The 23,069-nt window shown below is 44.2% G+C and overlaps 1 long non-coding RNA gene across 1 annotated transcript in view; it reads right to left on the bottom strand.

Annotated features, from left to right (window-relative positions):
- Positions 1-8,117, bottom strand: part of LOC140707563 (uncharacterized) — a 58,014-nt gene extending 49,897 nt beyond the window's left edge. Inside the window, exon 1 of the long non-coding RNA XR_012087711.2 lies at positions 7,897-8,117. This is a non-coding gene — a long non-coding RNA (uncharacterized LOC140707563). The remainder of the gene's footprint in view (positions 1-7,896) is intronic.
- Between the last annotated feature and the right edge of the window lie 14,952 nt (positions 8,118-23,069).

Here is a 23,069-nt window from a genome sequence, read left to right on the forward strand (position 1 = left end):
CCATAGGATGGAACTTTCCCTCCAAACCCATGACAGACAGGTAACATCAGTGCTGTATGTAACACCTCCCCTCTTTATAAGTTGTTTTGTAGGGGGAAAGCTAAGGTGCTTTTCACCAAAAAACAACCTGAATAAAATACACAACAACAGTTATACATACCATATTATACTCACTTATACTTACATTCTAAGTTAACCATAGCAAATAGGCATTTAAACATTTACCATATACATTACATCAATTTACCTTTATTCATACAAACCAAATTCAAAACCAGGTACATTTAACTTTTTGTCATCATTATATACACATAGTCCATGTTCTTTCGCCGTCTTCATTCTTCAGGTCTTCTTGATAAGGCGTCAGCAACACAGTTCACTGACCCTCTGACCACCTTCACTTCAAAGTCATAGTCCTGTAGGTTTAAAGCCCACCTCATAAGTTTGCTATTGTGGGTTTTCATGGTCTTTAACCATTGCAATGGTGAATGGTCAGTACACAGAACAAAATGTCTTCCCCAGATGTAAGGCTTGGCCTTCTGGATCGCGTAGACTATGGCCAAACACTCCTTCTCCACAGTTGCCAAATGTCTCTCACCTTTTTGAAGTTTCCTACTCAGGTAGGACACTGGATGCTGGTCACCATTCTCATCCTCCTGGCACAGAACTGCTCCTACCCCGCTGTTAGACGCATCGGTGTAGATGATGAACTCCCGGTCGAAGTCTGGAGCGCGCAGGACAGGATAGTTGATTAACGCCTCCTTCAACCTCTGGAACGCCTCCTCACAGTCGCTGGTCCACGGGATGCGGTCATCAGCCTTCTTCCTCGTCAGATCGGTCAGCGGAGCCGCAATCTCGCTAAACCTCGGGATGAACTTTCTGTAGTAGCCCACCAACCCAAGAAATGATTTGACTTTTTTCTTGGTGTTGGGTCTAGGCCAATCACGAACAGCTTCTATTTTGGCCTCCAGGGGTTTTATCACTCCTCCCCCTACCATGTGACCCAAGTATTTTATTTCTGGGCTACCCAGCTGACACTTGCTGGCCTTTACTGTTAGCCCTGCTGCACTTAACCTCTGCAGCACTAACTCCAGGTGTATCAGGTGATCTTCCCAGGTATTACTGAAGATCCCTATGTCGTCAATGTAGGCCACTGTAAAGTCACTGAGCCCTGCCAAGGTCTGGTCCATCAGCCTTTGGAATGTGGCTGGTGCATTTCTGAGACCAAAGCTCAGGACTCGAAACTCATAGAGACCAAAAGGGCTGCAAAAGGCAGTCTTTTCTTGATCCCTGGGATCAATTCTTAATTGCCAATATCCCTTTACCAGGTCCAATGATGAGATGAACCGACAACCCCCTATGGTTTCAATCAGGTTGTCTAGCCTGGGCATTGGGTAGGCATCAGGAGTGGTTACACGGTTTAATTTCCTGTAATCGACACAAAACCTAATGCTCCCATCAGGCTTGTCCACCAGGACTATCGGAGAGGACCAAGGACTAGAAGAGGGGACGATTATGTTCTCCCTCAGCATCTCGTCCAGCTCCTTCCGCACCTTGTCCCTATAGGGTCCCGTTACTCGGTATGGGGATACTGCCTGCGGGGGTGCATCCCCTGTGTGGATCCGATGCATCACTCCCTTCACTATCCCCGGCTTGTTGGAAAACACCTGTTGATATTTACTGAGCAGCATTTTTAGTTCTTGCTGCTGGTCTTGGGTGAGTGCAGGACTGATCTTTACCTCCTCTGGGTTGTATTTTACTTCCCCTCTACCCTCCCAGAAGGGTAATTCAGCTTCCTCACTCTCAGCTGCTTTTATCGCGAACAAAACCCTCTGTTCCCCTCTGTAGTAGGGTTTTAGGGCATTCACATGAACCACCCTCCTTGCTTGGTTCTCCTCCTGCTCTATTAGGTAGTTCAGGTCTGACATCTTGGAAATGACCCTATATGGTCCTGCCCATTTGAGCTGCAGTTTATTCTCTCTGCAGGGCCTAAGCCAAAGCACTTCCTCCCCTGGGTCAAAGTGCCTCTCTCTAGCTTTGTGGTCATACCATGTTTTCTGTCTGACCTTCTGAGCTTGCAGGTTTTCTGCTGCCAGCTCTAGATTTCTCTTTAGGTCATTCATCAAGGTGTCTATGTATGTCACAACGTCTTGTGGGTCATCCTGGGTGATCTGCTCCCAATTTTGCTTGATCAAATCAAGGGGCTCTTTCACCCCTAAGTGTGCAGCAAACATGTCAGAGTGACCCCTTTGTAAGATCATGGGGCGATACTTTTCAGGTACCACCAGCTGACTTCTGATCCCATCTCCCCCTTTTGAGATATTCCTTAGGGTTTCTCTATATAAAATCCCCTTTTTTTCCAGAAATCTCACTGGGGTTTCAGGTGTTAGCTGGGCGTCAGTCACCTGTTCAAAACACTTTTGGAGAGTGGCGTCTGCCTTTTGCTCCTGTCCAAATCTGCTGTCTGTGGTTAAGGTTTCCACCACAGCTTCTGAACTCCCCTCTGCTTCCGTCTCTGGCTCATCATTACCCCCTTGAACTGTCCCTGTGGTGGCTTGTGAGCGTGTAATCACTAGCACCCGTTTCACATGTTCAGCCAGGTCATTTCCCACGAGCACGGCTGCTGGCAGAGTAGATGAAATCGCTAGCCGCCAAACGCCCCTCCAGCCTTGAAAGTTGACAGGTACCTCAGCTACTGGCAGAGAGATTACCTGCCCCTCAATCCCTGCCACCTTCATGCTCTCATTTGGGATTATAAACTCCCTAGGGATGATATCTGGATGGCACAGGGTTACCTGGGAACAAGTGTCCCGCAGCCCTCTATACTGACGGTCAAGTATTCCTACGTCCACCCCTGCTGTCTCAAACAACTGAGAATCTGTTTTCACCAGCAAGCAGCGCTTTACCTCTATAAGAGGACCATTTTCCTCAGCCTGATCAGCAGATGTAACTGTCCCAGACTGAGTAGCCATGGCAACAGGCTCCCTCAGTGACACTGAGCCTTGCTCTTTCTGGACACAGAACACAGCTTTTGGCTCGGTCTGACTAGAATCCTGAGGCACCATTCCTTTTAGCTGCTTTAATTTCTCACAATCTGAGATTAGATGACCCTTTCCCTGACAGAAATAACATTTTCTGGTGTATTTTGATTCTCTCTCAGCTTGTTTTGGTTTTCCCTCCAAAATCTGAGGTCTTAGTTTCATGTCTGAGGGCTTCCCTTCACCATGGGCCCCTCCCCCTTGCTGGCTTTTCCCTGGTCCCTGAGAGTACTTGCTGTAGGTTTCTTTGGGTTTACCTACAGATTTCCCCTCACCCAAGGGCTTTCTTATTTGGGAAATAAAATCTGCGACCTCCGCGGCTTCTGCCACAGATTTCGGTTTCCTTTCCCTCACCTGGAATTTCAATTCCCCATGCAGGACTGAATAGAACTGTTCCAGTGCTATCAAGTCTTTAAGCTGCTCATAGGTCTCTGTTCCTTCCTGCGATAGCCATTTCTCAAGCAGCCTCACCAATTGGGCCCCCACTTGGGTAAAAGTCTGTTCTGGTTTTTTTGTGAGGGACCTGAATCTTTGTCTCAGCTGCTCTGCATTTATCCCATGTCTGGCAAACACCAGTTTCTTAAACTCTGCAAAATCTTTCATCAGTTCCTCAGGCATCTCGGCATAGACCTCAGCCAGGCTACCACTGATTAAAGATCGCATGATGGTCATCTTCTCAGTTTCCCTCACTGAGAAGTCCACAAACGCTCTTTCCACTAAGGAAAAGAACACCTCAGGACAATCTCCCTTGTGGTACACAGGGAATTTCTTCAGGTCAGCCTTAGACAATTGGCCTCCCTCAGAATCCCTATTATTATTATTGTTCTGGTTCATCAGTTCCAGTTTTCTTAATTCAAACGCCATTTTCTCTCTCTCCATTCTTTCTTCTCTCTCCATTCTCTCTCTCTCTAATCTTTCTTCTCTTTCCCTTTCCTCCATTTCAAATTGCCTCATCCTCAGTTCATGCTGTTGGACTATGAGCAATTTTCTGAGTTCTGGGTTCTGCTCTCCTGTGCTGTCACCCTGCACTGAGCCAAATTCATCCTCAGAACCTTGGTCAATCTGGGGGTCTTTCACTTCACTCATGTCTGCTACTTGGCTTCGAGTCAAGGGCATAATCCCCCCTCAGAACAGGCTGCTTTAAAAAGTCAAGCCTCAAAATAAAACGACCACTTTTTTCCTTCTTGCCTCAGAACCAGCTCTCCCTAGAGATTGCTGCTGTTCTTCAGCACTAACTTGCAACAGTATCGAGTCAGAGCCTACCCCCCTCTGCTGGGCCTCTCAGCTGGCAAGCTAGATCACTGTTACTACGCAGTTTTGCCTCAGCTTTTTCCCGCCAAAACTAGGCTGCCTCAGAGCACCTTAATCTAAGTCTCCCCAGTTGACACGTTCTTCTACTAGCGCACCTCCCCGTGAGGTACACCTAGAAGATTACCTACGCGCCTCAGACTGTCCCTGACTAGACCCCCCTTGCTCTGGGCACACTTGCCAAGGCTTTGCTGGACCACTGGACAACTGGACCAGTCGTATCCCACACGCTGGACACCAATCAATGTGACAAACCCAGACCTACTGGGATATGTCACACAGTTACACTAAGCTGCCACCAACCATTCCCTTTAAGAAGTCACACAGACCAGGGATGGATTTTTCAAACAATAAAAAGAATAAGGTTTATTTTAAATACACACAGGGAAAAATAAACAATCAGGTGAATAAAATAAAGTAACGTGGCTTATTCTCACTCATACAAGCATACAGTTTGGTTCACACAGAACCCTTAACTTAAAGCACAGACCCTGAACCTATCAGTTCTGGCTACCCAACAGACACCTGAACCTATCAGGTTGGTACTCTGACACACAGAAGTACCCTGTCTGACACACAGACTCCCACAACAGCTTCTTCTTCCCAGCTGCTGCTTCGTCACATCCCAGTGTCTCTCACAGTGTCTCTCAGCATCTCCCTCTCACCACACAGGCATCACATATTTATACAGTACAGCCCCTCCTCCTGATGTCCCGCCTTCCACTCCCCATAGGATGGAACTTTCCCTCCAAACCCATGACAGACAGGTAACATCAGTGCTGTATGTAACACATGCATTTAGCCTTTCAGTCATCATAAGAGAAACAAATGTTTGCTATTACTGATGTACAATGGAACTGACTACCTCGGGCTCTCCTTTATTCAAGCTTTGAAACAAAGGTTGGATGGTCACCTGTTGGATGCTTTAGTTGTAGATTTCCTGCACTGTTGGCAGGCTAGACTTATGATCTCTGGAGTCCTTTCCAGCTCTATAATTCTATAATTCTATTAATTCTCAGACAAAATTGAAATGAAACGAACTGTAAGACCGTTGGCATTGACCTTGGTGTATAAAACACAGTGAACAGTGTTCAGATAAATTGTGTAGTCTTCTACAAGCTGCACAGTCCTAGAGCACCATCAGAGGAAGAAAATGGTAAACCCCTGTGGAGTACTATATAGCTAGAAAACTCTGCTAAGAGTTGTTCAGTTGGAAGCGACATAAGGACAGTTAATTATTATTGTTTGCAATCACCACCACCACTACACTGGTTTGATACGGTGTAGTATATGCATCCCATCTCTCAGCTGACAGAACAGTCTTAAAGACATGGCATATATTCATTCTAGTTTGAACTTGTGTGGACTGCTCTGATAATTGCACATTGGTCCAATCATGGTCCAGTGCAGACGTATGCTGCCAATTTCTTACTCAGACGTAAAAATCTCCAGTATGCCTCAGGCCTGTCCTATAATTCTAGCCTTTCTTCTTCCATGCAAATAATATTAGCTGTGGGTCCGATGGCAATTTTTATATATTTGTATTTTTATATAATTGTATTTTAATTGTTCTGAATTTTTATTGTATTTTAAATGTTGTAAGCCGCCCAGAGACCTTTGGGTAGTGTGGGCGGCATATAAATAAAATAAAATAAAATAAAATAAATAAATAAATAAAATCCACCTTTCCTTCTTCTGTCAGCATTATCAAGGATATTCTAGACACCATTATGTCTGTAGTATTGCTGATCAGAGTTACCATATTTGCCTGCATATAAGATGACTTTTTTTGCCTAAAAAACATGCCTCCAAGTGGGGGGGGGAGTTCGTCTTATATGCTGGGTGCACTTCAGTTGGGCCAGGAAGGAGCTGCTACCATTGAGTGAGTGACACGGGGCGGCGCCGGCAGGGGAGGAAGGCAGGCGGGCCGGCAGGTGGTCGGTCCGGACGGAGGGGGGAAAATAGAATCGGCCATGCCTGAGTGGCCAGAGCCCACTGCCAGGCTGCCCGCCACCCCACGCCGCTGAGCCAGCTGCCTGCACCGCTGGAGAGCCATTTCCCCTCCTCCTCCTCCTCCTCCGCTTCTGCCGCCCACCCGCTTCCCCTCTTCCTCGCCCTTCTCGTCGCCAGCCATGAACTTCCAGGGCGGGCCTGGACAGAGCCCCAGGCAGCCAGCGTCGGCGCCGCAGCAGAGCCGTCCACTCTATATTTTGAGTGGAAATGTTGGGGGGTCATCTTATACACCCAGTCGTCTTGTATGCCGGCAAATACGGTAGCTTTATCTAGTGCTTACAAGTCAGCTTTGAACCCTTGTTGACAACTGTAATTAATCATGGTTGGTATTGGTGCAACTATAACAATACACTACAAACAGAATCCCATCGGCTAGTTACAGCTATGGAAGAACAAGAGTAAACTGTTGCTAGTTAATGATTTACCACTTGTAGGCCTTCCTTCCACAACCACTCGTGTGACTGGTGTGTGGTGGGTAATACAAGAGTTAACTCACTGCTGCATTGTATGCCTTTGCTCTTGTACCAATCAGAAGATTTCTTTCCATTGGCTAACACAGATAAGTAAAAATAAGAGGTTCCCATGAGAAAAGTAAGGAGGAAAGGTGTGAACCATCTAACCCTTCCAGCATCTTAACCATTGAAGATCATCTTAACGACACCTATACAAGATCAACAATATTATATCTAAATAGGCCAATGGGAAACTTACTATGTTATTGGACTCAGTGGCACTTCTAAGTACTGTAGATATGTTCATACTGAAATCCATATCTCTAGAGACCAATGTTCATCTCAGTAGAGCACTTACAAAGGAAGAGTGTACTTTATATCCTTAAGACCAATTACAAAAGAAAGCAATCTTATTTACAGGTTCCAGGAGCGGAGAAACACTGCTGTTGTTGACAAACTACATGCAATCAGCTGTAAAGGAATGCTGTCTTGTAGTGTCAGGCTATCTGTAATGTATATTTGGGCCTTCAATAACAGAAGTATGACGAACAAATGACAATTAATTGGGGAAGTTTGTTTGCACTTTTATCTTCTGCAGGTGCAGCCTAGTGGACTTCCAGTTTTTGTTACCAGGTGCCTTGTTTTTAAAACAATAAAGTAATCTTGGGCTACACTTTTTTAGATTTTACTTCAAACATGGCAGGCTATTAAGACTGCATTATTATAAAAACCAAATACAAAAGCACAAGCATTTTCTAGAAAAAAATCACTAACTCTACATTGTATAAGAAAAAAAAGAAAAATACGGTGTACCAAAGCAAATTAAAATCTGAAGGATGATAAAACATACAGATTTCAAACTGCACCAGTCATTATGCTAAGATGGTGTCCTATGTATTCTGAATGTACATGAAATTTTGTATGAAATGCTAGCAGTGACAATCTTAATACCAGTTCCAGTCGATTATCACATTGTTTAGTCACATACAGATCTGCAATTTAGTTCAATTTGAACTCCTGGAGCTTCACAATTTGACACTGAGGGAAAGAGGATTTACTTTTACATCACATTTTCAGTTACATACCATTTAGCCTTGATGACAGGTGTCTGAAGAGGGCCTCTTTTGCTTACAGCCTTCTTATGGCATTCATCTTTTCTTCTCCTATAGGCCTTTACCAAGCCCCAAGATGTGGGAAACTAGTATTGTTCTTGGGAAATTTGACTAGGAAACAAATGTAGGCCATTCTGAACACTGCTAGTAGCCTAAATGACCTTTGGAACTCTCTATTTTTCCAGTCATTTTAAGCAGCTTTTACTGAAGAAAAAGCAAAATTCTTGCTTTTCTCTTTCCCTGCCCCCATGTTAAAAATCACCTTTCTGCACTACGTTAAAATCCTTACATAATGGGTTGGGTCTCTTCCTCTGAAAGAAGCAGCTTTTGTTTCAAGAAAAACTCTTCTAGAAAAAGGAGAGATCCTTGGAGTCTTTGTAACTGGAAGGTATATAGGGGGAAAGTTCATCGGCCAAGATCCTGGTGCTTTGTGCAGTAAATTGCACTAGAGTAGGCTTATTGAATCAACATGAATCTAGTGAGTCAATTATTCCAGATGTTCTATTGATTCAAATGGGCCTATGTCAACTGTGACATACTTTAGCAAAGTCGCTGACTGTTCATGGAATCAGAAAATCCAGGTAGATAAGTGTGAACTCCTGTTTTGGTAGTGACCAAAGACGCAAAATCTTCTTTCTTCCATACAACTAAAAGTGCAACTACATGGTCAAATACTGTGGGATTTGCTCCAGTTAAAAAAAGAGGGAGGAATTTGAAGCATTTTTTAAACTAACCACATGATACAAAGCCTGATTTGATTTGGTCCAGCTCATTTTGCTTCCAAAGCAGCTTTCTTGCTCTGCTGCTGGAGGGGGGGGGGGCTTCTACTTTTCCAAACCTGAATGGTTCAACCAGGCTTGCAGTGACTTATGATACATTCTTGTGAAGGCAAGGAGTGTGTCTGTAGGTGATATAGGAATGATGATATAGGTGATATAGGGCATGATATTTAGGCCTGGGAGGAGGAGACATGCAAAAGCAAAGCACTCGGATTGGGGGATTGGGTGCCAGTCCTGAATCCTGTCAGATCATGTGGGAAGGCCCTTTTTTGTGAAGCAAAAGCTCAGTGCTTTTATTTACTTAATTAACTGGCCTGAAAGTGGACATAAAAAGTTTGTCATGCCAAGAGTTGAAAACCATATGTGATCAGAGATGAGGTAATTCCTGAATGCATTACTTGAAAGTAAAGGAAATGAGTAATGGATGGGAAGATATGTAATATTCATGAGTTATATGCTAATGAAGTTGAGAGGTGGGGCCTCAAGAGATGTTAAAAGGTGGAGCCTGAGAGGAGAGAGAGAGAGAGAGGAGCCTGTGTTAGGAATCAGGGAGAGAAGGATAGTTTGCGGTCTGAGGAGTAATTAGTCTGAGGAGTGATTAGTAACCTCTGATATTTAATATAGAAGATTAATATTGATGCTGGGTGAAACTGAAAGACTATGCTTATGAATTATTCTAGAAACCATCTGTAATCAATAAACCTGTTATATTAAAAAGTCAGTACTGAATGGACCTTCATCTTTTCTAAGTACGTTGATAAGGACATCAACTGGTGGCAGCGCGTCAAGAGGTGTTTTGGTTTTCCTTTGTGAGCTCTGTGTTTGGGGACACAAGCAGGGGCCACGAGGGTGAACGCCAGAGTGGTAGTCTGTTACAGAATCATTCTGACATGTGAATTATGATGTATTTTCAAAATTAATGTTTAAACTTTTGAAGTTCTGTACTATAAACTGTTAAGTTTATTTCCATCTTATTTTTCTTTTGTTCCAATTCAGCTTTCCAGTGTCGTTGCACCCTAACTGACTTCTGTTCATTCCTGTCTGGAAGCCCACCTATGTATCTCCTCCTGAATTTGGGTAGTAAGCAAAGAAATTCAATAGAACTGGTGCACTTAATATATACACCAGCATTATTATTTTTGGTGCTTTTTTTGGAATAAACAAACACCTTCCTTCCATCATCATGACAGGCAGTTTGTTAGCACATAAACATTTCACAGGTGCTTATGAGGGAAAAAATTGTATGAAAAGACGGTGGGTTTTTAATATCCCCACTTGTCAATCTTCTATGTAGTACGGCCTGAGGATCATCACTGTTTTATTTTCTTCTCAAGTGCTAATACTGCACCCTCCCACCACCTTTTATTGTGTTTCCTTTGGAACACTTTCTGTACCCAATTTCTGTCCTTCTTTAACAAAAGGAATTTGGAGATGCTAGCAAACGACAAGTGCGCAAATACACAGGAAGGAAGTTGTGAACAAACAAGACATCAGCCACCATAATGATATGCAAGGCCCATCTTGCCTTCTGCACACAAGAGAGCGCATTGTCCTTTAGAATAGTGAGTGTGTGGTTCATTACAGGGAGAGCAATCAAGCAGGCAGAACATCACAGCCTGTTCTAAATGGAGAACCTAATATGGAATAAAAAATGATTGAGTGTTTCATGAATGCTAAATTGGGAGCTTTTATAAATCTTCTTTGACTACCAGGCCCGTTTGTCTCTTGTCATGTGTCAAGATTCAGCTCTACAGGTTACAATCCAACATTAGGCTAGTGGCAAAATGACAGACTTTGGCACTGTTCTGTTTGTGCTGTGGGGAGGCACCCATGGGCCAATTTTGCTCCTGGGGGGGGATCCTGCCCTCCCCATATCTTCCTCCTTCCAGAATGCAAATATTTTGCACTTCATTTGCATTTCTAAATGGGAATGAAACAGAAATTCACTTTCAGTCTTGTTAAAACATTGGACACCTCCCTTCCAGGCACTGGGCTATTGGGCGGGGTAGCGGTCCACAAAAATGACCTTGTTTGCTGCATATGTTATAGAGCCCGTTCCAGAAGTCATCCAAATTGTATTCTATTTCCCCATTTCACCCTTAGTCTAATCAAGACAACCAACAACCACCAAGCTATTTACAGCTGCTTTTTTCAGCCATTTGATGCTAACAGCTAAATAGCAGATAAATGAACAGCAGTAGGAAAGAACTAAATTTCCCTCCCAACAAACATGTGGTAAGAAAATGCTAGTGAGATTCTTACCTGAGATAGCAAGTGAGATCTCTCAGTGAGCAATGTGTAACTCACTCACTCCTACAGTGTCTCACAAGACATCAGGCAAAAACCATAACTGTTTGCTAGCTTGCTTTTATTGGAGTTAGTTCAGCTTTGTATGCAATTTTCTGGGGTGACCGTCTATCAATCCAACAGTAATTGATTTTTCCTTCCCTGCCTTGATTTCAAAGAGAGCCACACCTCTTTGCTTAAGTGCTGTTTCCCCCTCTTTTAGTCTGCTAGCAGTTAGAAGTTAGTGTGCAGCTATGAGAATGTAGCCTGGAAGCAACCTGTGAGTCTGTTGAGGCCTGTTGCTGGAAGCAGTCATTTTTTGCACAGTATGCTGTTTTTGATTTGTTCAGCTGTGAGTAAATGAAACCTTTGATTCTTTCTCTTACCAATGTATCAGAGTGAAGTTTTGAGACTGTAAGTGCCAATTATGAGATAAGGAAACAGGTGGTCTATTCTGGAGAGACGTGTAGCTGCTTCTGCTCTGTAAGCTCCTGCACTTCTGCTGCACAGCTAAAGGGTTTTTAACCAAAATTTTAACCAAAATTAGAAACACTGACTGATTGGTTCAAAATTGGGAAAGGAGTACGACAAGGCTGTACTGTATATTGTCCCTCTGCTTATTTAACTTATATGCGAAAGGCCAGACTGGAGGAATCCCAAACTTGAATTAAGATTGCCAGAAGAAATATCAACAACCTCCAATATGCAGATGATACTGTACCACTCTGGTGGCAGAAAGTGAGGAGGAATTAAGGAACCTTGTAATGAGGGTGAAAGAGGAGAGTGCAAAAAACGGTCTGAAGCTCAACATCAAAAAAACTAAGATCATGGCCATCGCCTCCTGCCAAATAGAAGGGGAAGATATGGAGGCAGTGACAGATTTCACTTTCTTGGGCTCCATGATTACTGCAGATGGTGACAGCAGCCCCGAAATTAAAAGACGCCTGCTTCTTGGGAGGAAAGTGATGACAAACCTCAATAGCATCTTAAAAAGCAGAGACATCACGTTGCCAACAAAAGTCCGAATAGTCAAATCTATGGTTTTCCCTGTAGTGATGTACGGAAGTGAGAGCTGGACCATAAAGAAAGCTGACCGCCGAAGAATTGATGCTTTTGAATTGTGGTGTTGGAGGAGGCTCTTGAGAGTCCCTTGGACTGCAAGGAGAACAAACCTATCCATTCTAAAGGAAATCAAGCCTGAGTGCTCACTGGAAGGACAGATCCTGAAGCTGAGGCTTCAATACTTTGGCCATCTCGTGAGAAGAGAAGACTCCCTGGAAAAGACGCTGATGTTGGGAAAGTGTAAAGGCAGGAGGAGAAGGGGATGACAGAGGACGAGATGGTTGGACAGTGTCATCGAAGCAACCAACATGAATTTGACCAAACTCCGGGAAGCAGTGGAAGACAGGAGGGCCTGGCATGCTCTGGTCCATGGGGTCACGAAGAGTCGGACACGACTAAACGACTAAAGAACAACAGAAACCTTTGCAAGAGCTTTAAGGGCCTTATACAGTCTTTTGCAGTAGCAAAGTTACTCCCTTTTAAAGATATAGTAACAAGCCATGTTATACTAGAATCGTGTCTCATTCTCATGGAGGAACTGCAGAGAGATTAAGAAAATACTCACAGTATTTGCCATGTTACCAGACTCTGCAAGTGTTCTCCACATCCTTATTATAGTACTCATAGCCTGAGCCGGCCTTTTTTCTCTCCCTGTAATGAGAGTTGACAATGAACAGTCAAGGCTTCTCCTCCTCCTGTCTCTCTTCAGGAGTTTCCATGCATGAACAGTAAAAATAATGTTACTATTTCCTTTTCTTATGGACTAATATCTAAATATATGTTCAAATGACAATGAAGCAGTGTGTGTCGGGGGGGCTCCTGAGAGAGGATACTTTTACATACATTCAGATTGCCCAATTTATTCAAGACCACGCTGTTAAAAAAAGAAAATACCACAATGCTGATAAAGACCCAAGGTATTATGGACATTGTAGTCCCCCTCCTTTTGGCTCTGGAAAAAGTCAAATGTTTCACTTTCAAACAGATAGAATTCTACATTTCAGGGCATTTTGATTCATATTACTCTCCCTCCCTTTAAAAAACCCTTCAGAAATAAGCACTGTCAGAACAGCAGCTGATGAGAAACAGATTTGAGCAAGTGTTTATGAAACTGAGACAGTGATTTGAAGATACATTTCCTGAAATGGATGACTCCCAGCCCCCCACCTGCAGTATGCTTTCAATCATTTAAAAAAGATATTTCATTTTAAAGGGAATTTCTACTACTGATTCTTTAGTATGTTCACATGGAAATAAACACAATTGAACTTATTTCTGATTCCGCACGCATAGGATAGGATTTCGTGGGTTACCTACGAGACCTTTGCATCTGCTTCCAAATACTGTAAAGCTTTTGTTTTGGAAGAAAATCTTATTTACTTTGTTTCTATTCTGCTAAAAAAAAATGGACCTTTTCCATATGCCTGAAATAGCTTTGTGTCATAAGCTAGCAGTTGTTAGTAGAGGCCTCGTTTCTCTCCATGACTGATTCAGTCAGAGCTGGCCCTTTGGCACGTGCAAATCTCAGCAGTGGCATAGAAGTGCTAGTTTGTACAAACAGTGGGATTGCTTCCTGGCTACAAAATTAGCAGTGGCCCTGTACGATCCAAAGGTGGTTGTAAGTCAGTTGCTGACTATGGTGGACTGGCTCCTAGCAACCTTAATAAAACCTCTACCGTAGTATTTTGCAACCTTAATGAGGCTTCCATTTTTTGCATTGCAGTACAATTTGGCCCTCCAGCAATGGAACCAACCGAGGAAACCATCTGAGTTCCTCAAACACAGAACTGCACACATAAATAGCTGTACTAATAATTAACACTCCTAATCAATTTGCAGTAATTACCAGTTTGAGGAAATTTGCTAATGCCTTGCTAGCAACAGAATGCAGGAGTACCCAATTGCAATATGTGAAAGATGATCGACCACTAAGAAGGTCTTCGTTGAGGTTACTTGTGGAACGCCTCATTCATGCAGCACCTTCACTATGCATGGAGCTGAGGGGAAGACAGATCCCTGAGACAGATCCAAACAGCCTAACAGTCAACAGAAGGGGAAGCCATTGAGGAAGAGAGTGAAGTAAAAGGGAGAGTAAACAGGAAAACAATTCAGAGTTGTTTCAGTTACAAATATTTAGACTTGATTCAAAGCTTAGTTGCCATAATTGGTCTTAGTTGTAATAGTGCAGCCACTGAAAGTCCGCATTATTGCTCAAATGACAGAGCCCTTCAACCTAGTCAGACAAGTTCAATCAAAAATCAGCTGCAGGCAAAACCCACATACCTTGGGGTGGGGAAAAGCCATAAATATCAACTTTGATTTACTTGTTAGGCAAACTCCATTTTATTTAAATTGTGGCACACAATTCATTAGATAAATCTCTCTCTTTTTTTCCTGACTAAATATCTAAACTTCTGCGTTATGACAAAAGATTTTCATGTAGTATGAATTCCCAGATTTATGTTTGGGTATAAAATTATCATAAAAAAATTAAATACCCAAATAAACTACTCTCCGTGCTGCTATTTCTGGCATTTTAGTTACGCACAACTGAACACTCAAAATAAATCACTGGAATGTATCCACAGGCTCTAATAGAAGTGCTTCTCTGTGACCATGGCACAGCTATCTTATAGTGCTGTTTGGAAATCACGAGCAGAGCATTGAGGAAGAGCACGTTGCAGGAGAGGAGAAAGCAAGCATATGGACTTCTTCTCTTCCTTCTCCCCCTGCCCCAATCCTTTCCCCCACCATGCTAAAAAAGCACTGGCCATAAGCCTATGAAGTTTTGTTCTTGCTATATGCCATCAAGTCACCTCCAATTTATGGTGGCTTTATGAATGAGCAATCTCCAAAACAACCTGTTCTCAACAGCCCTCCTGTTGAAAACGCAAGGCTGTGGTTTCCTTTAGAAAAGTGGTCCCCAACCTTGGGCCTCCAGATGTTCTTGGACTACAACTCCCAGAAGCCTTCACCACCACCTCTGCTGGCCAGGATTTCTGGGAGTTGAAGTTCAAGAACATCTGGAGGCCCAAGGTTGGGGACCACTGCTTTAGAGAGTCAATCCATCTAATATTTTGCCTTCCTCTTTTCCAGTTGCCTTCAACCTTTCCCAGCATCCTTGTCTTCTCCAGAGATTCATGCCTTTTCACAATGTGCCCAAAATATGAAAGCCTTCACAGCAGTCCAGGGTATCTGCAAAACTCTCCTCCACCATGATATTTCAAACAAATCAGTTTTTCTCTGTCAGCTTTCTTTATTGTCCAGCTTTCACACCAGTACATAGTGACTGGGAATACAAGAGTGTAGTTGGTCTTGGCCTTGGTCGAACCAAGGTATACAAAAACTTTTATAATTTCAATTTCTTCATTGTCAACATTAAAGGTCTGCCATTCTTCTGTAGTTATAATTTTTGTATTCTTAATGCTTGACTGTCCTGCTTTGGCACTTTTTTCTTTCATAGTCACTAAAAGCCATTTCAAGTCACTGTTGGTTTCTGCCATCTGCATATCTTCAATTATTGCTGTTTTTCCCACCAGTTTTCACTCCCTCTGAATCTAGTTCAGCTTTCCATATGATACATTTTGCATACAGATAGAATAGAGGAGGGGCTAAAATGTACCCCTGTCTGAACCCTTTGCTTATAGGAAACCCTTCTCTCTCTCTCCATATTCTGTCCTAACAGTAGCTTCTTGTCCACAATACAGGTTAAATATCAGGACAATCAAGTGCTGAGGCACACCCATTTCTTTCAGGAGAATTCATAGTTTCTCATGATCCATACCATCGAGGCTTTGCTGCGATCTACAAAGCACAGACTGACATTCTTTGATGTGTTCCAGTAGCCAGCAGATATTTGCAATATGATCTCGAGTCCACTCTTCGAAACACTCCGAAGCAAAAGAGCACACCTACTATGTTCCTTAAAAATACTCAACTATCCCACAAAACTGTACCAGAGCACAAAGTTCTGACTCCTGTCTTCTGAAGATGCCGGCCACAGAGACTGGCGAAACACCTACAACAACCATCGGATCCCAGCCAGGTGCAGTGTGCAACTGCAAATGCCTCTGCTGATAACATATGGCATTTTGCCCACAAGATTTACACACCTTGTATTATGCCAGAAGGTGTAACTCATAGACTTCTGGCCACTAAAAGGCTTAGGTTTACAGCTGAGCGGCAGGACCAGATCAGAGCCCAGGACTGCTAGGAAGTGTGGTGCGTAGCAACTTCTGGACTAAGCTCTCTGCTTTGTTTTTTTGTTGTTATCATCGGACTATGTTTAAAGGTTGAGAATTTGTTTTGTTTCAAGTTTAGACACATTGGGTTCATGTAGGAAAAGCAGGATGTAAGTGCTTTAAACAAACAAGTAAACAAACAAACCTATGCCATCTGTCACTATAACTTTACAAACCTAGCAGGAAATTGGGGGATAATCATGAAAAGAGAATAAGAATTCTTCATTCAGTGATTAACAGTGCAAATCATCTTTACTTAGTGGTACTGTAAGCTCTTGCAGAATTACAGTGCAAAATAACTCTCAGTGTGCAAAAGCCCCGTGGGAATCTGTGTGCATCTACAAGAAGGTTTTAGACTCGTGCAGTAGTTCACGTGCATCTCTAGTTTTTTTGCAGAATGGCATCTGTGACAAACCCAGACCTACTGGTATCTGTCACACAGTTACACTAAGCTGCCACCAACCATTCCCTATAAGAAGTCACACAGACCAGGGATGGATTTTTAAACAATAAAAGAATAAGGTTTATTTTAAATACAAACAGGGTAAATAAAACAATCAGGTGAATAGGATAAAGTAACGTGGCTTAGATTCACTCATACAAGCATACAGTTTGGTTCACCCAGAACCTTAACTTAAAGCACAGACCCTGAACCTATCAGTTCTGGCTAACCCACAGACACCTGAACCTATCAGGTTGGTACTCTGACACACAGTAGTACCCTGTCTGACACACAGACTCCCACAACAGCTTCTTCTTCCCAGCTGCTGCTTCGTCTGCTTAGCTTCTCTAGTGTGTGTCTCACCACCCAGGCATCACATATTTATACAGTACAGCCCCTCCTCCTGATGTCCCGCCTTCCACTCCCCATAGGATGGAACTTTCCCTCCAAACCCATGACAGACAGGTAGCATCAGTGCTGTATGTAACACCTCCCCTCTTTAAAAGTTGTTTTGTAGGGGGAAAGCTAAAAGTGCTTTTCACCAAAAAACAACCTGTATAAAATACACAACAACAGTTATACATACCATATTATACTTACTTACCCTTACACTCTAAGTTAAACCATAGCAAATAAGCATTTAAACATTTACCATATACAGTACATCAATTTACCTTTATTCATACAAACCCAAATTCAAAACACAGGTACATTTAACTTTTGTCATCATTATATACACATAGTCCATGTTCTTTCGCCGTCTTCATTCTTCAGGTCTTCTTGATAAGGCGTCAGCAACACAGTTCACTGACCCTCTGACCACCTTCACTTCAAAGTCATAGTCCTGTAGATTTAAAGCCCACCTCATAAGTTTGCTATTGTGGGTTTTCATTGTCTTTAACCATTGCAATGGTGAATGGTCAGTACACAGAATAAAATGTCTTCCCCAGATGTAAGGCTTGGCCTTCTGGATCGCGTAGACTATGGCCAAACACTCCTTCTCCACGGTTGCCAAATGTCTCTCACCTTTTTGAAGTTTCCTACTCAGGTAGGACACTGGATGCTGGTCACCACTCTCATCCTCCTGGCACAGAACTGCTCCTACCCCGCTGTTAGACGCGTCGGTGTAGATGATGAACTCCCGGTCGAAGTCTGGAGCACGCAGGACAGGATAGTTGATTAACGCCTCCTTCAACCTCTGGAACGCCGCCTCACAGTCGCTGGTCCACGGGATGCGGTCATCAGCCTTCTTCCTCGTCAGATCGGTCAGCGGAGCCGCAATCTCGCTAAACCTCGGGATGAACTTTCTGTAGTAGCCCACCAACCCAAGAAATGATTTGACTTTTTTCTTGGTGTTGGGTCTAGGCCAATCACGAACAGCTTCTATTTTGGCCTCCAGGGGTTTTATCATTCCTCCCCCTACCATGTGACCCAAGTATTTTATTTCTGGGCTACCCAGCTGACACTTGCTGGCCTTTACTGTTAGCCCTGCTGCACTTAACCTCTGCAGCACTAACTCCAGGTGTATCAGGTGATCTTCCCAGGTATTACTGAAGATCCCTATGTCGTCAATGTAGGCCACTGTAAAGTCACTGAGCCCTGCCAAGGTCTGGTCCATCAGCCTTTGGAATGTGGCTGGTGCATTTCTGAGACCAAAGCTCAGGACTCGAAACTCATAGAGACCAAAAGGGCTGCAAAAGGCAGTCTTTTCTTGATCCCTGGGATCAATTCTTAATTGCCAATATCCCTTTACCAGGTCCAATGATGAGATGAACCGACAACCCCCTATGGTTTCAATCAGGTTGTCTAGCCTGGGCATTGGGTAGGCATCAGGAGTGGTTACACGGTTTAACTTCCTGTAATCAACACAAAACCTAATGCTCCCATCAGGCTTGTCCACAAGGACTATCGGAGAGGACCAAGGACTAGAAGAGGGGACGATTATGTTCTCCCTAAGCATCTCGTCCAGCTCCTTCCGCACCTTGTCCCTATAGGGTCCCGTTACTCGGTATGGGGATACTGCCTGCGGGGGTGCATCCCCTGTGTGGATCCGATGCATCACTCCCTTCACTATCCCCGGCTTGTTGGAAAACACCTGCTGATATTTCCTAAGCAGCATTTTTAGTTCTTGCTGCTGGTCTTGGGTGAGTGCAGGACTGATCTTTACCTCCTCTGGGTTGTATTTTACTTCCCCTCTACCCTCCCAGAAGGGTAATTCAGCTTCCTCACTCTCAGCTGCTTTTATCGCGAATAAAACCCTCTGTTCCCCTCTGTAGTAGGGTTTTAGGGCATTCACATGAACCACCCTCCTTGCTTGGTTCTCCTCCTGCTCTATTAGGTAGTTCAGGTCTGACATCTTGGAAATGACCCTATATGGTCCTGCCCATTTGAGCTGCAGTTTATTCTCTCTGCAGGGCCTAAGCCAAAGCACTTCCTCCCCTGGGTCAAAGTGCCTCTCTCTAGCTTTGTGGTCATACCATGTTTTCTGTCTGACCTTCTGAGCTTGCAGGTTTTCTGCTGCCAGCTCTAGATTTCTCCTTAGGTCATTCATCAAGGTGTCTATGTAAGTCACAACGTCTTGTGGGTCATCCTGGGTGATCTGCTCCCAATTTTGTTTGATCAAATCAAGGGGCCCTTTCACCCTTCTCCCAAATAAAAGTTCAAATGGACTGAACCCGGTACTGGCTTGTGGCACTGATCGATAAGCAAACAAAAGGGATTGCAGCTTCTGGTCCCAATTGTTTGGATTCTCTGCCAAGTAAGCCCTAATCATGCGCATTAGAGTCCCATTGAACTTCTCAGTTAACCCATTACTTTCCGGATGATAGGCAGTGGTTTCCTTGTGCTTTATTCCACAGATTTGCCATAAGCGTTTCATGAGCTTTGACGTGAACGATGCGCCCAAATCTGTGATTATCTCTGAGGCAAATCCCATCCTGGACATGTACCCCACCAAAGCATCGGCCACTGTGTTAGTTTCAATGTTAGTCAAGGGTATGGCTTCAGGATACCTTGTGGCATGGTCCACAATTGTTAGAATGAACCTGTTCCCCCTCTTTGTGGCCTTGGGCAAAGGTCCCACAATATCCACCCCTATGCATTTGAAAGGAGTGTCAATCACAGGCAAAGGGCACAACTTTGCTTTGGCCCTGTCGCGGTTATTCCCCTGCCTTTGACACACATCACACTGTTTACAGAACTCCCTGATCTGCTTCCCTATGTCAGGCCAGTAGAAATTCTGTGTGATTCTCTGCTGGGTTTTGTTCACTCCTAAGTGTGCAGCAAACATGTCAGAGTGACCTCTCTGTAAGATCATGGGGCGATACTTTTCAGGTACCACCAGCTGACTTCTGATCCCATCTCCCCCTTTTGAGATATTCCTCAGGGTTTCTCTATATAAAATCCCCTTTTTCTCCAGAAATCTCACTGGGGTTTCAGGTGTTAGTTGCGCGTCAGTCACCTGTTCAAAACACTTTTGGAGAGTGGCGTCTGCCTTTTGCTCCTGTCCAAATCTGCTGTCTGTGGTTAAGGTTTCCACCACAGCTTCTGAACTCCCCTCTGCTTCCGTCTCTGGCTCATCATTACCCCCCTGAACTGTCCCTGTGGTGGCTTGTGAGCGTGTAATCACTAGCACCCGTTTCACATGTTCGGCCAGGTCATTTCCCACGAGCACGGCTGCTGGCAGAGTCGATGAAATCGCTATCCGCCAATCTCCCCTCCAGCCTTGAAAGTTGACAGGTACCTCTGCTACTGGCAGAGAGATTACCTGCCCCTCAATCCCTGCCACCTTTATGCTCTCATTTGGGATTATAAACTTCCTAGGGATGATATCTGGATGGCACAGGGTTACCTGGGAACAAGTGTCCCGCAGCCCCCTATACTGACGGTCAAGTATTCCTACGTCCACCCCAGCTGTCTCAAACAACGGAGAATCTGTTTTTATCAGCAAGCAGCGCTTTACCTCCACAAGAGGACCATTTTCCTCAGCCTGCTCAGCATAGGTAGCTGTTCCAGACTGAGTAGCCATGGCAACAGGCTCCCTCTGTGACACTGAGCCTTGCTCTTTCTGGACACAGAACACAGCTTTTGGCTTGGTCCCACTAGAATTCTGAGGCACCATTCCTTTTAGCTGCTTCAATTTCTCACACTCTGAGATCAGATGACCCTTTCCCTGACAGAAATAGCATTTTCTGGTGTATTTTGATTCTCTCTCCTCTTGTTTGGGTTTTCCCTCCAAATTCTGAGGTCTTGGTTTCATGTCTGAGGGCTTCCCTTCACCATGGGCCCCTCCCCCTTGCTGGCTTTTCCCTGGTCCCTGAGAGTACTTGCTGTAGGTTTCTTTGGGTTTACCTACAGATTTCCCCTCACCCAAGGGCTTTCTTATTTGGGAGATAAAATCCGCGATTTCTGCGGCTGCTGCCACAGATTTCGGTTTCCTTTCCCTCACCTGGAATTTCAATTCCCCATGCAGAACTGAATAGAACTGTTCCAGTGCTATCAAGTCTTTAAGCTGTTCATAGGTCTCTGTCCCCTCCTGCGATAGCCATTTCTCAAGCAGCCTCACCAATTGAGCCCCCACTTGGGTAAAAGTCTGCTCTGGCTTCTTGGTTAGGGACCTGAATCTTTGTCTCAGCTGCTCTGCATTTATCCCATGTCTTGCAAACACCAGTTTTTTGAACTCTGCAAAATCTTTCATCAGTTCCTCAGGCATCTCGGCATAAACCTCAGCCAGGCTACCACTGATTAAAGAACGCATGATGGTCATCTTCTCAGTTTCCCTCACTGAGAAGTCCACAAACGCTCTTTCCACTAAGGAAAAGAACACCTCAGGACAATCTCCCTTGTGGTACACAGGGAATTTCTTCAGGTCAGCCTTAGACAGTTGGCCTCCCTCAGAATCCCTATTATTATTATTGTTCTGGTTCATCATTTCCAGTTTTCTTAATTCAAACGCCATTCTTTCTTTCTCCAGAGCAATTTTCTCTCTCTCTCTCTCTAATTCAAATTGCCGCTGTTTCTCTCTTTCCCTTTCTTCTCTTTCCCTTTCCCTTTCCTCCACTTCAAATTGCCTCATCCTCAGTTCATGCTGTTGGGCTATGAGCAATTTTCTGAGTTCTGGGTCTTGCTCTCCTGTGCTGTCACCTTGCACTGAGCCAAATTCATCCTCAGAACCTTGGTCAATCTGGGGGTCTTTCACTTCACTCATGTCTGCTACTTTGCTTCGAGTCAAGGGCATAATCCCCCCTCAGAACAGGCTGCTTTAAAAAGTCAAGCCTCAAAATAAAACGACCACTTTTTTCCTTCTTGCCTCAGAACCAGCTCTCCTATAGAGATTGCTGCTGTTCTTCAGCACTCCACTTGCAACAGTATCGAGTCAGAGCCTACCCCCCTCTGCTGGGCCTCTCAGCTGGCAAGCTAGCTCGCTGTTGCTACGCAGTTTTGCCTCAGCTTTTTCCCGCCAAAACTAGGCTGCCTCAGAGCACCTTAATCTAAGTCTCCCCAGTTGGCACGTTCTTCTACTAGCGCACCTCCCCGTGAGGTACACCTAGAAGATTACCTACGCGCCTCAGACTGTCCCTGACTAGACCCCCTTTGCTCTGGGCACACTTGCCAAGGCTTTGCTGGACCGCTGGACAACTGGACCAGTCGTATCCCACACGCTGGACACCAATCAATGTGACAAACCCAGACCTACTGGTATCTGTCACACAGTTACACTAAGCTGCCACCAACCATTCCCTATAAGAAGTCACACAGACCAGGGATGGATTTTTAAACAATAAAAGAATAAGGTTTATTTTAAATACAAACAGGGTAAATAAAACAATCAGGTGAATAGGATAAAGTAACGTGGCTTAGATTCACTCATACAAGCATACAGTTTGGTTCACCCAGAACCTTAACTTAAAGCACAGACCCTGAACCTATCAGTTCTGGCTAACCCACAGACACCTGAACCTATCAGGTTGGTACTCTGACACACAGTAGTACCCTGTCTGACACACAGACTCCCACAACAGCTTCTTCTTCCCAGCTGCTGCTTCGTCTGCTTAGCTTCTCTAGTGTGTGTCTCACCACCCAGGCATCACATATTTATACAGTACAGCCCCTCCTCCTGATGTCCCGCCTTCCACTCCCCATAGGATGGAACTTTCCCTCCAAACCCATGACAGACAGGTAGCATCAGTGCTGTATGTAACAGCATCAATTCCCATTATTGCCACTGACTTTCAAATAAAATGGTGAGTGGAGGTTTTTGCTGACAGACTAGAGATGGGGCAGTTTTTTTTTCAGATATTAGAGGAGTGAATGTTCTAAGCTCCTGCTTGATCATTT

The sequence above is a fragment of the Pogona vitticeps genome, chromosome 1, assembly GCF_051106095.1.
Source record: "Pogona vitticeps strain Pit_001003342236 chromosome 1, PviZW2.1, whole genome shotgun sequence".
NCBI lineage: Eukaryota > Metazoa > Chordata > Lepidosauria > Squamata > Agamidae > Pogona > Pogona vitticeps.